Source organism: Amblyomma maculatum, chromosome 11, assembly GCF_055883805.1.
Source record: "Amblyomma maculatum isolate TAMU_Amacu chromosome 11, ASM5588380v1, whole genome shotgun sequence".
Classification (NCBI taxonomy): Eukaryota; Metazoa; Arthropoda; class Arachnida; order Ixodida; family Ixodidae; genus Amblyomma; species Amblyomma maculatum.
The window spans coordinates 33,487,664-33,500,698 of record NC_139354.1 but is presented as its reverse complement, the minus strand read 5'-3'; positions in this window follow the sequence as shown (position 1 = coordinate 33,500,698).

Genomic DNA, 13,035 nt, shown 5'->3' with positions numbered 1-13,035 from the left:
CATTCTGTTTCCGTTCCAAAGCTAGATGTTTAGTCAGCCAAGCGCTGACGAAGATATATTCGAAGATAGATCTACTAATAGGAAACGCAAGTTTTACTGATGAAGGATTCTGCATAATGCACCAAATGAGGCCAATTACTCCCAGCCATTCTTAAACCTACTTCAAGGGAATTCAATTTATTATCTCCAATGGGCAAGTGAACGTTTTTCATTTCTCAGCCTCATGTGGCAGCTGAATAGCAGGCACAGATAAAGTTAGAAAGATAGACTGTATTGATATACACCTCTTGCCAGCGAGACACTTGTGACTAATGATTCCATGCATCGAACAAAGGAAGCTTCCCTAACAGAGCTCCATATAACTGTTAATTCGGCAAGGTATGCTTGAAATAGTACTCTTTGCATTCCCTAACTGCCCTAAGTTCTGATTGCTTAGCTTGTATATTGATAATACAGGTGCTCCCTTGTCTTAACCGCGTGATTTTTCTAGTTAAATGCAAGACTTCTCGAGTAATCCAGGCCGGTTTTTTGCCAGTTTTCTTTGTTTTATTTGGAATGAATGTGTCAAGGTAGTACTTGCACATGTCCTTAAATTTACTCCACAAATCAGTAACGTTAGTTCCATGAAGGCTGTCAATTTCGAAGTTTAGGTAATCTAGCACACTTTCATCCTTATGATTATGATCTCTATTCCGACATCCCCCCCGAAAGCTCCCAAAGCTTTTCATTAATATTGTTACAAGCATTTTATTAATAGCTACATGTATTTTCCGGCAGGAAAACTCATTTTTTGTCCGCCTCTTAAGAAACGCCTTAGATTAGGTAGACGCCAAACGGAATCGCCAACCGTTTCGGCCTATATCGGCATGCTTTCTGATATGGAATAGGTGGCATGCAGGAAGTTGCTACAGTGGTTTTATTGGCAGTTGAATAATTACGAATCTCGAGATGTTAATGTAGGCGACCTACCAGTCATACGCATCAGCGATTTAGCAGCCGTTCACAGGCTTTCAGCTGATAAGCAACGAGAGACCGCTGTCCCCAAATGGCGAGCGTGGGCATCTTGCGGCCGTCAAATAAAGTGCGGGATTTTGACTGGCTTAGGCGCTGGGGCGTCCTCCCCACGAGACAGCGCCTTGCCAGATGGGGTATTGTATCCAATGACCAGTGTGCCAACTGTGGTGCTCCCGAGAGCCTCGCGCATGTTTCTTTTTCGAATGTGTAGTTGCGAGAACAATGTGGCGGCTCGCATATAGGATGTCTAACGTCCGCATGAACCCCGGTGTAAGACGCCGGCGCAACCCTTTTGAACACCTTGTGTTCAGTGTGGTTCTGTTTGCGTTGTGGCGTCACAGGTGCCTCGCAGAGGCGTGCCGAACTGCCGCCCGAACAATGTACCCAGGCTTGCAGAGTCTGCGCCTCGTAATTTGGAAGTATCTGTCTGGGCAGTTAGAAACGGACGGCGAAACGCAGTTTCTGCGACGCTGGCACACGCGCTTCTATGTTGTACGAGGCAGCAGACTTGAGATGCCTGTCGTCCTTGATTAGAACATTCCTCGTTTATACTGTTTTACCCTCTCTGTGGAATCATGTTACGTTTAGTTTATTATGCATATGTAACCTATAGTGTTTTGTATAGTGCTTTGTTTTGCGACTAATGTGCGTTGTTGTATATATGTATGTACCCAATAAATTCTCTTTATGATCACGGATAATATTTTGACTGGCGTAGGCGCTGGGGCGTCCTCCCGCCAGGTTGTGTATAGTGCCCAGTGACCAGTAGGCCAACTGCGGTGCTCCCGAGAGCCTCTCGCATTCATTTTTTTTTTCGAATGTGTAGTTGTGAGAACAATGTGGCGACTTGCGTCCGTATGCACCCCGGCGTCAGGCGCCGGCGAAATCCTTTCGAACATCTTGTGTTCACCGTGGTTCTGTTTGTCTTGTGGCGTCGCAGGTGCCTCGCTGCAGAGGCTGCGCCTCGTCACCTGAAGTATATGTATGGACAGTTAGAAACGGACGGCGAGGCGCGGTTCCAGCGGCGCTGGCCCACGCGCTTCTATGTTGTACGAGGGAGCAGACTAGAGATGCCTGTCGTCTTTTATTAGTCCCCCCCCCCCTCACCGTTTATTGCTTTCCCCTCTCTAGAGAATCACATGTTTTGAGGTTATTATGTATATGCACCCCATAGTTGTTTGTATAGTGCTTTGGTCTGTGAGTAATGTGCCTTTTTGTATGTATGTATGTAAACAATAAATTCTTTTTACGCAAATTGCGCTTCTCTGATTCAAAGGAATCATAATACATACCGATCTTCCTGCGGGGATGTTGCCAACGTATTTGAACAGTACGTCAGCGTGAAACGTACGCGAAGAGCGAAACCAAGGTGCTCGCGTTGAGCTCGCTGCGCATATTCGTTCGCCAACTCGCCACTTCAGGCATTAAAGCCTAAAGACGAACTGTCGCCTCCCACCTAGAAATGCGCAACGAGCGGAACGAACAGGCGATTGCTGACCACCGCTGACTAAACGAAAGTCGGCGTCAGGCGATGCGCGCTGCGCAACTCGGAATGATTAGGGAAGCCAAAATGGGATTAGTGGTAGACGCGTTGAAAACGAGGTTAAAATACATGTGTCACCCTCGCTTCTCTGTCGTATTTTTTTGTTTTGTTTTGCGCAAACGTTCTCTGGAGGAAGACATGGAAGTCTAAAAAGGGGTATTTTCAGCCAGCGGGCCGAGAAAAGGTGAATATAGTGAGGAAATAGCCAGTATATATCCATCCGACTGAGCACTCGTTTCTGCTACCTTGTGATTTTGAGCGTCTGGTGTCTGAGACAATGATATGTAGCCGGGAGAGCTTTCTTGAGTGAACCGTTATCGCTTGGCATAATAGAGAGTTTTAGCTTACCGTGATCCTCGATCCGCTACCGTGATCCGCCATAGCGCGTTCCACTGCGAATGCCCAGATGTCCTTGACGCCGATAGATGGCGCCACATACTGGATGTCGGCACACAGACCTGGCGCGTCGGCACCAATCAGCTTGAGGGCCCCGCCCACGCGCGGTAGAGAGTCACGGTGGCATATCGCGGATCACGGTAAGCTAAATCTTTCTATTTTATTAGCTTATTTATTTGCACCGAGTGCTGAGTGCCGGCGCTGGTTTGCTGCTTCCGGTAGCATGTGGCTGATTGAAGAGCTCGGAAACATTCTCTGCAATGCACCACGTCACTTGGGCAGCGCACATGGATCCTAAACACGGATGGAGATGAACTCCTCGAGGCTTATGAAGCTTGTGGTACATTTGCGCGGTGAAGTTGGAAGGCGTGAATCTGCGGATAGAAAGACGAAAGACGAAGTGAACTTGTGCTGTGTTGCGGAAATACGGAACAGCGTGCCCACGTCAGCGGTAAGTACTTCTTACGGATATAGAATGTTTCGCGAGAGCTGTCCTGGCATAATCTGCTCAACTGCGTGTTGTACAGTTCAGTTGCTTGACAATGACAGACCATTGCAATATCGAACATGACTAATAATTGACCGCAGAGCACAACCTATGGATGGAGCTTCGGTTGTGGGCCCATAATGCATTTGAATCGGTCGACCGCTGATTGTGCTTTGCTTCAAAGTAACGACTTCAGAATTAGCTGCACTATATATCACTGTAAAAAAATCGTGTGAAATTACAAGTACTTTCAAAGAAGACTTCTTTTTTCTCCATACAAATAATATCTGTTATACGCACTTTACCGAAACACGTTCATGAAAAATATCAGTAATTTTTTATTCCCCAGCTGATACTTTTGTTGGAGACAAACATAGGAGGTACGTACGAGATCTGTCCAATTTGCTTTCGCAAACTATTCGTTACTTAAAAAATAGATGAATGCTAAATAGAAAGCGAAATGGCATGACATCTTTTACAGCGCTGTATGAAGAACGGTAGCGTAAAAATATTTATACGAAAAAGAATAAAGAGTAGCGCCACATTTAAATCTATGAGCATATAGTGGGCCGAAAGGAGACGGAAAAGCGGCTGCCTGCTCCACTGAATCTGCTATTCCCGCTGTGGTTCTACTCACCGCTTCGATGTCTAAACAACGGCTGTTGCAAGGCCAAGTTTCAAGGTTCTTTCGAGTGTCGCCAACGCAGACTGATAGATTTTTGCTTAATGGGGTTAGTAAAGCTATCGCCTTTATAATCATGTTTAATTAAATAAATTTGAGCTCTGCGTAGTTTCTTGGCTTAAAAAGGTAGAAAGACATGCAAAATAACAGAATGGATATAAAGGTAGAACGAAAGGAAGAAGATGGTTTGCACGGTATAAAAAGGAAGAACCGAACAAGGGTAAATAGGGTACGCCTCAGGTCGCAGATGAGCCAACGTTTCGACAAGTGGACTTGTCGAAACGTTGGCTCATCTGCGACCTGAGGCGTACCCTATTTACCCTTGTTCGGTTCTTCTTTTTTATAGAATGGATATAAAGAAATATAAGCATGACAGACATTTTCTGTTAGTTGCAGCAGAAAAACATAAACTGACGATAAAAAAAACAGAAAACGTAGTATGAAAGAGGATTTTTGTCAAAAATCTGAAATTATTTCTTATTGCAAACACACAAAAAACTGAGAAATCAAAGAAAATTAAAAAAACAACAACAAATAAACCATGGAAGAACAGAAAACTGCTGGCAGGACACTTGCCTCCGGTCGTGCCCCGTGCACGAGCCACCTCTGCTCGTGCACGAGGCACGATCGGAGGTGACTCAGCTACAGAGCCAGTAGCAGGCCCGTGCATTTTCTTTTCACTCTTCCTACAGCCACTACAACAACAGTCGACAAGACGTCATGGCGTTCGTCTGGGTAGCTCGTGTTACTGAAATAATTTATTGTTCTGAACCAAGGTCGTTAGGTAGGCAGTCGGGGTTCCTCAACTGCAAAGTGGAGATATGACCAGTAAAGCTCGAAGAGCGGGAACACGTTATAATTCCACCCCGCCATCAATTTCGAGGTCTCTACGAAACTCTTCCTCGCTGCAAAGTTCACGGCGGCCGCTTTTGCCGCTGGCGTGCCTTGTTCAATTCGGTTGTTGTTGTTGTTGGAAGAAGGAAAACAAAATGCACGGGCCTGCTACTGGCTCTGCAGCTGAGCCACCTCCGCTGCCTCGCGCGGACTTCAAATCGGTTGTACCCAGCCTCCATGTATATACAGGGGAGGGGTGAAAGCTGCTCACAAAACGTTTGCTGCTGTGTAGACAGTTGTCGCCGAGCCACAAAATAATACATATTTGGCTCAAAGGAGGGGAAAGGCGCAATATCTGTCATAGTTCTTTATGTGGACACCTGTACCGCTCCATAGGGGAAGGGCGGAAGGTGGAAATGTGAATAGAAATAGAGAAAGAGGAGCTGTAGTGGAGGGCTGCAGGGTAATTTCGACCACCTGGGAACACCTGGGAATCTACAAAAACAACAATCTTTAACGTGCGTCGACAGGAGAGGTGGTGAAGGGTGGCAGTTCCTGGCCCTACGGGTTTGGGACGGTAGGTCAACGCCACTTGCGGCGGGGGCTAAGGGTGGCAGTTCCTGGCCCTACGGGGCTAGGACGGTAGGTCAACGCCACTTGCGGCGGGGGCTAAGGGTGGCAGTTCCTGGCCCTACGGGGCGGGGACGGTAGGTCAACGCCGCTTGCGGCGGAGGATAGCCAGCCAGCAAATGTTTATCTGTTGTAGGCCGTCTTTGCACTCGCCACCGCTTAGATGGTGGACGACGGCTGTTGTTGCGGCGTGCTTCTTTCTCTCCCTCTTCTTTTTCTTTATTTTTTCTTCTGTCTGCACGAGGCAGTGGTGGTGGCTCAGCTACAGAGCTTGTAGCAGGCCCGCGTATTTTCTTTTCCTTCTTCATACAGCCACAACAGCAACAACAGCTAGCCAGCCACCGAGATTTATCTGCTGTAGGCCGTCTTTGCACCCGCCACCGCTTAGGTGGTGGACGACGGCTGTTGTTGCGGCGCGCGTCTTTCTCTCCCTCTTCCTTTTCTTTCTTCTCTATTTTCTCTTCTGTCCGCATGAGGCAGCGGAGGTGGCTTAGTTACAGAGCCAGTAGCAGGCTCGTGCATTTTCTTTTCCTTTTTCCTACAGGCACAACAACAACATAATAATAATTGCTGCAGAGGAATAGAAAGGCGCAGTATCTGTCACACTTGTTTGCTGTGGACACCTGAACCGGACGTAGGGGAAGGGAGGAAGGTGGGAGTGAAAGTGTAAATAGAGAAGAGGAGCCCTAGTGGAGGGCTGCGGAGTAATTTCGACCACCTGGGGATCTTTAGCGTGCGCTGACATAGCACAGCACACGGACGCCTCTTCGTGTCGCCTCCATCGAAATGCAGCCGCCGAGGTCGGGACCGAATCCGGGTACTTCTGCACAGTAGTCGGGCGTCTTGCCACAGCACCATCCCAGCGGGGCTGTCGCACCACCCCGACGGCGCCAACAACAACAACAACGTCGACATTGCACAGCACTCAAGCGCTTCTTCGTTCCGCCTCCATTGAAACGCAGCCGCCGGCAGTCGGGACCGAATCCGGGTACTCCTGCACAGTGGTCGGGCGTCTTACCACAGCACCATCGCGGTGGGGTTGTCGCGAGCCACACAAAGCAGAATTGGAGCCACGTCTTAACTGTTTCTTACGGCAGTTAGGCTTGTAGCTCCTTGTGCGGAAACGTATATGACTTGCTTCATCAATTAAACAATTCAATAGAATCATGTATAGATCAGCACGAACGGTGCCTATAACGTTGCTGTTGATGCAATATTCGTTCAAAACAGGCATCGTATTGAATTTCAAAACTGATCAATGTCACGCAGCAAAGCCATCGAGAGGCCCATTTACAAGCACAATACCTCAGATTAGCTGCTACAACTACCGGACGACATATACTCACTAAGCTAGGTATCACTATTTCTGCAAACAATTCATCCCTATTAACACTCCCTAGCCATATTTACACTTCAATCTATGTCAAACCATTACCGCGGAACATGCACCCCCACTATGACCAAGGTCGCAGGAAGGCGCGCGCGGCAGCGCTCCACAAATGGTACGGGAATGAGCCCGAAGCCGTTTGGGTAGATGCCGCCTGCGATAAGAGCGGAGCCACTGCAGTTGTTCACAAACCCCACATTTCCCCCTTAACTATTGAGCTTTCTTCAGGCACGACCCCTGAAGAAGCCGAGGAGACCGCTATAGCTATTGCTCTGGCATACACCGATGCCAGTTACATACTCACTGATTCAAAAACTGCCATTCTAAATTATGCCAGGGGCCGGGTTCATCCTCCGGCGCACCGCTTGCTGCACATGCCCACCTCCCACCTCCCCCGACGGATTGAGCTCATCTGGGTGCCTGCGCACACGGGAAATCCCGGCAACGAGGCTGCCGACTCCTTAGCTCGAGGGTCTAGAAACCGGGCACAGGCGGACCTCATGGGGGATTTCTCGAAGGATCGTATGCACTCGTTTGCTGAGTTCACCGCAAACTCCCGCGCTGAGCGCCTCATCTATCCGTCACCCCACCCATCCCTCACTATCAGAGAGCAGTCAATCTGGCGTCGTCTGCAGACACGAACTCTACCGACACCAATAATAATAATTGGTTCACAGGAAGGGAAAGGCGCAGTAACTGTCACACTTGCTCTGTGGACACCCGAACCGCGCCGTAAGGGAAGGGAGGAGGGTGGGAATGAAAGTGGAAAGAGAGAAAGAGGAGCCGTAGTGGAGGGCTACGGAGTAATTTCGACCACCTGGGGATCTTTAACGTGCGCTGACATCGCACAGCACACGACGCCTCTTCGTTTCGCCTCCATCGAAACGCAGCCGCCGCGGTCGGGTTCGAACCCGGGAACTCCGGCACAGTAGTCGGGCGTCTTACCACTGCACCACCCCGGACCGACACCAGCTCTACTTTCGAAATTTAAGCCGGTATCCCCCATATGCACTTTGTGCTCCCACCCCAAGGCCACTCTTACCCAGATTCTTTTATCCTGCCCTGCGTCTCCTCCCCCCGCCGGGCCGGTGCCTCTCCGAACCTGGGAGGACTGGGAGACCTCACTGCGATCAGCGGACCCGGCCAGGCAGAAGATCGTCGTCAGCCGGGCCGCATGCGTCATGGATGAACATAATATGAACGTTTAGATCGTGAGTGGGGCCGTGCGGAGACCCAGGAGGCCTGCGTGCCTCGAATTCTTCTGCAAAAAAAGTTTTTTCCTCCTCCTCCTCCTCCTCCTGTTTTAAAGGCTGCTCAGTCGGCCTGGAGGTTGCTTACACTTCATTGAGAAGCGGTATAATCAGACTGGACATAGGGAGAACTGCCGAGACGAGTGCACGTCTTTGTAAATTCTAGCACCGCTCAATCCTCTCAACACGGAGGAATGGTAAGACGCCCGACTACTGTGCCGAAGTACCCGGCTTCGAACCCGACCTCGGCGGCGGCGTTTCGATGGAGGCGAAACGAAGAGTCGTCCATGTGCTGTGAAATGTCAGCACACGTTAAAGATCCCTCGAGTTACTGTATAAGCTACCTTTGGTAGCATATACAGTAACTCTAAAGATCCCCAGGTGGTCGAAATTACTCCGTAGCCCTCCACTACGGGTCCCCTTTCTCTCTTTTCACTTGCACGCCCACCTTCATCCCTTTCCTTATCAGGTGTCCACAGAAAACAAGTGAGACAGTTACCGCCCCTTTCCCTTCCTATAAATCAATCAATCAATATGGAGGAAAGAAAGAGTACAGCGCTTCCGTACTAGTTGTGCACATGCGCACCGACCGCATGCAGCTGCCCACTCAGGGCACTCATAAATTAGGGCAGGTGATTTGAGTCTTTAGGCCACATCTTAGAGCAGTCGTATTTCCGGTTCATTCTTCTTTCACCTCGTCACAGGTAAGCTCGGTATTTGATAGAGGAAAGACCAAAAGACACTGCTTGCTTACTGTCAGCGCACGCAAATATTGCCCACCGCGAGTGGCAGAAAATTGGGCAAAAAAAGTGTGAAATGCTCTAGTATTTCACAGAGGTTTTTGCCCCATTTCTACTGTACTAATGTGCAACGTGCGTATCTAAATTGCTACATCAGGCGATGTTAGCTGTCAGCTGGGGTATGTTCACGTCATTCTTCAAGATGCCAACGAGGCTTCCCTTCCTATCCTCAGTGACGGAACGGCCGTTGCGGTTTATCCGCCCCCTACTGTGTTGCCCACGGTCGAGCCGATTGTGTAACCATGGATGTGCTGTACTAACCTGCCCCTCCTCCGCTTTCTCGGTCATTTGGATGGGGCCTCCGCTACAGGCGAGCGTGACTTGTTCACGCGTGGTTCCACTCCGGAGGCTGCCAGCTGTGGACGTGAGCAAGGGTCGGTCAGTTTTAGTCATTATCGGTGGTTCGTTTGTCACTTCGTGCGGCCCCCAAGTGTAAGCTCGGCCTGGCTGCTTCCGTGCTTCTATTTCCTCTCGGAGAATAATAATATTTGATCATTTATAACAAAGGGTTTCTTCATACGTCTAGTATTTGCCTTTCATTCCATGTGCTTTTAGTTTTTACACACGAATAAATACGGGCAGTGTAAATGTGAGCCACCTTAAACGCGACGCAGGTACAGAGAACGTAGTTAATAATTAATAGGATTAGGATATGTCCTTTGCAACCATGAGGTGCACCGTCACTCGCCAATTGATATAAGGGCGCTGCTACCTCGTTCAGAAAAGGTGTGTATCTCGTTTTAGTTTTTAACATTTGGGCAATGTAAGACTTTTATTTAATAATAGAACACACTTCATGTTTAGGCAGCAACCATGCATAGCGGCGTCGATTCATTACTTACCTATAAGTGAGGTTTTTTTAACCTTGGTGTTCCAGCCTCACGCTTAAAATAGAAATAGCGTTCCAGACACGTTATCGGCTTAGTCCTGACGCACAATACTCATAAGTCCTAAAACGACTGGGGTACACAGACACCCAGCGATCTATACTGTCAACACCGACGAATGCATATTCAATGTGCCCTTTTGAATGAAAGCATGCAGCTATAGTGTACCCTTGGAAAAGACAGATGCTCATATAACGCGAAGCATTTACGAAACACGTGGACTATAACATTTCATGGGTGGCTATGTTTGGGGGTCATTTATTAAGTTTAGGTATACCGAAGTGAACACTGAGCCAATCGCTATGGAAACAGGAGTATAAAGAGTGCATTTCAAGGGCTGCAACTCAATGCCACATGAACGCACATGTGGCATTTGACGCCACTCACATGGACGCAGTTCAGTCGAGTTATTATTCAGGTTTGTCCGTGAGTCAAATTTTTGTGTGAAGGTTGCACTTCTGGAATTTGAGATTGCGATTCCAGTACGGCGCCTACCCCAGTCAACAAAACTCGACAAAGGTGTAGATATATTGGTGTCATTTCCTGCTACGATGAAAGTAATAACAATTTCAACTATGGAATTTGACGCCAATACAGCCGAGTTTTCAGGTTCGTCCGTGAGTGAAAGTTTTGTGTGAAGGTTGCACTTCTGGAATTTGAGATTGCGATTCCAGTACGGCGCCTACCCCAGTCAACAAAACTCGACAAAGGTGTAGATATATTGGTGTCATTTCCTGCTACGATGAAAGTAATCACAATTTCAACTATGGAATTTGACGCCACTCACAGACGAGTTTTCAGGTTCGTACGTGAGTGAGTTTTGTGTGAAGGTTGCACTTCTGGAATTTGAGATTGCGATTACAGTACGGCGCCTACCCCAGTCAACAAAACTCGACAAAGGTGTAGATATATTGGTGTCATTTCCTGCTACGATGAAAGTAATAACAATTTCAACTATGGAATTTGACGCCAACACAGCCGAGTTTTCAGGTTCGTCCGTTAGTGAAAGTTTTGTGTGAAGGTTGCACTTCTGGAATTTGAGATTGCGATTCCAGTACGGCGCCTACCCCAGTCAACAAAACTCGACAAAGGTGTAGATATATTGGTGTCATTTCCTGCTACGATGAAAGTAATCACAATTTCAACTATGGCATTTGATGCCACTCACAGCCGAGTTTTCAGGTTCGTCCGTGAGTGAAAGTTTTGTGTGAAGGTTGCACTTCTGGAATTTGAGATTGCAATTCCAGTACGGCGCCTACCCCAGTCAACAAAACTCGACAAAGGTGTAGATATATTGGTGTCATTTCCTGCTACGATGAAACTAATCACAATTTCAACTATGGAATTTGACGCCACTCACAGCCGAGTTTTCAGGTTCGTCCGTGAGTGAAAGTTTTGTGTGAAGGTTGCACTTCTGGAATTTGAGATTGCGATTCCAGTACGGCGCCAACCCAGTCAACAAACCTCGACAAAAGAGGATATATTGGTGTCATTTCCTGCTACGATGAAAGTAATCACAATTTCAACTATGGAATTTGACGCCACTCACAGACGAGTTTTCAGGTTCGTACGTGAGTGAGTTTTGTGTGAAGGTTGCACTTCTGGAATTTGAGATTGCGATTACAGTACGGCGCCTACCCCAGTCAACAAAACTCGACAAAGGTGTAGATATATTGGTGTCATTTCCTGCTACGATGAAAGTAATCACAATTTCAACTATGGCATTTGACGCCACTCACAGCCGAGTTTTCAGGTTCGTCCGTAAGTGAAAGTTTTGTGTGAAGGTTGCACTTCTGGAGTTTGAGATTGCGATTCCAGTACGGCGCCTACCCCAGTCAACAAAACTCGACAAAGCCACACCTCCGGCAAACATGCTGCATAACTCTGCAGTCAAAGGTAACGTGATGGCCAGCGACGCGTAGGTAGTTGGGTACTGGCGACGTGGATGACATCTCCATCCGCACATACCTCGTCCCAGTAAGAACAGCCTTACGGGAGCCCATCTGCCCGCAGTGACGGACAGGACTTTTCCGTGTTGGCTCAGGACCTGGACCAGCGCTTCGTTTGAAACGTATGACGGCAGGAAATGGCAGGCCACAGTGGTCACTTGTGGCCCTACTGGAAAAATCGGGATACGGTCGCTGCCGATGACGAGGCAGCCGGCGTCGACGATTAGAGTCATGGATGCTATGCTCTTCACTGTCACTTGAAAGGACTGGGCGCCCATATGCTGTACACAGTAGACTCCAGGTAAACCCACTTTTGAGGCCGTCGCGTCAACGATGTTCTCGGTACAGGTCCCCGCAGGGACAAGTATATCGAAGATCAAAGCCTTCGATGGCTTCCATGGCTTTGCAGGTGCCCTGGCGACGAAGTCACGGGAAGCCCCCGACGTGAAACACGCAGGGAAGCCCGCGCAATGCATGTAACAAAACCAATAGAGGTGTCAGAAAAGGCTTGTGGCACACACGGATGGAGACCATATAAGGTCTATTCTAAAACAAACAACGTATTGAAAAAATGGGACACTGTTTCAGTTTTCCACACCCTTGGCTCCTGTGTATCCTTCTTTAGGACGCGCTTTTTTCATGAGTTTCGCAACTTGCTGCTGTTGACATGCTTTGTCAGTTTCAGAAAGGTGAGCATGTCGTCGCTCGACTGCATGGCACTCATTCGAAACCCAAAGATTTATAGGTAATATTGCCAGCGATGTCGAAAGCCTTTAATGGCTCATACTGTCGTGGAAAAAGTGTGTCCCTCTTTTTTGGCGGCTGTCGTGTGGTGTTCCTTGGCGCGCGTTCAAATGTGGGATTGGATCACAAGAACGCTAGACAAGATGAGACTTCTGGAGGAAAGGCGCAGTATCTCACACTTTCTCCGAGAAGTGTTCATTTGGATGGTACTCCATCGCTCCTGTCACGTGGTGTTCCTTGCAGCGCGTTCAAGATTGCGATTGCAGATAACAGTAACGCTCGTGAAGCGGTATGAGAAGGGTGGGCCAAAATATGGCGGAGTTGTCTCCATCCTTCGATGGCGCTAGGACGCGCGCATCGAGGCACCCTAAAAGGCGTTGTCGTCTTCCAGGCTTAACTACAGCTAAGGCATTGTGAATTTTTCACTGCCAC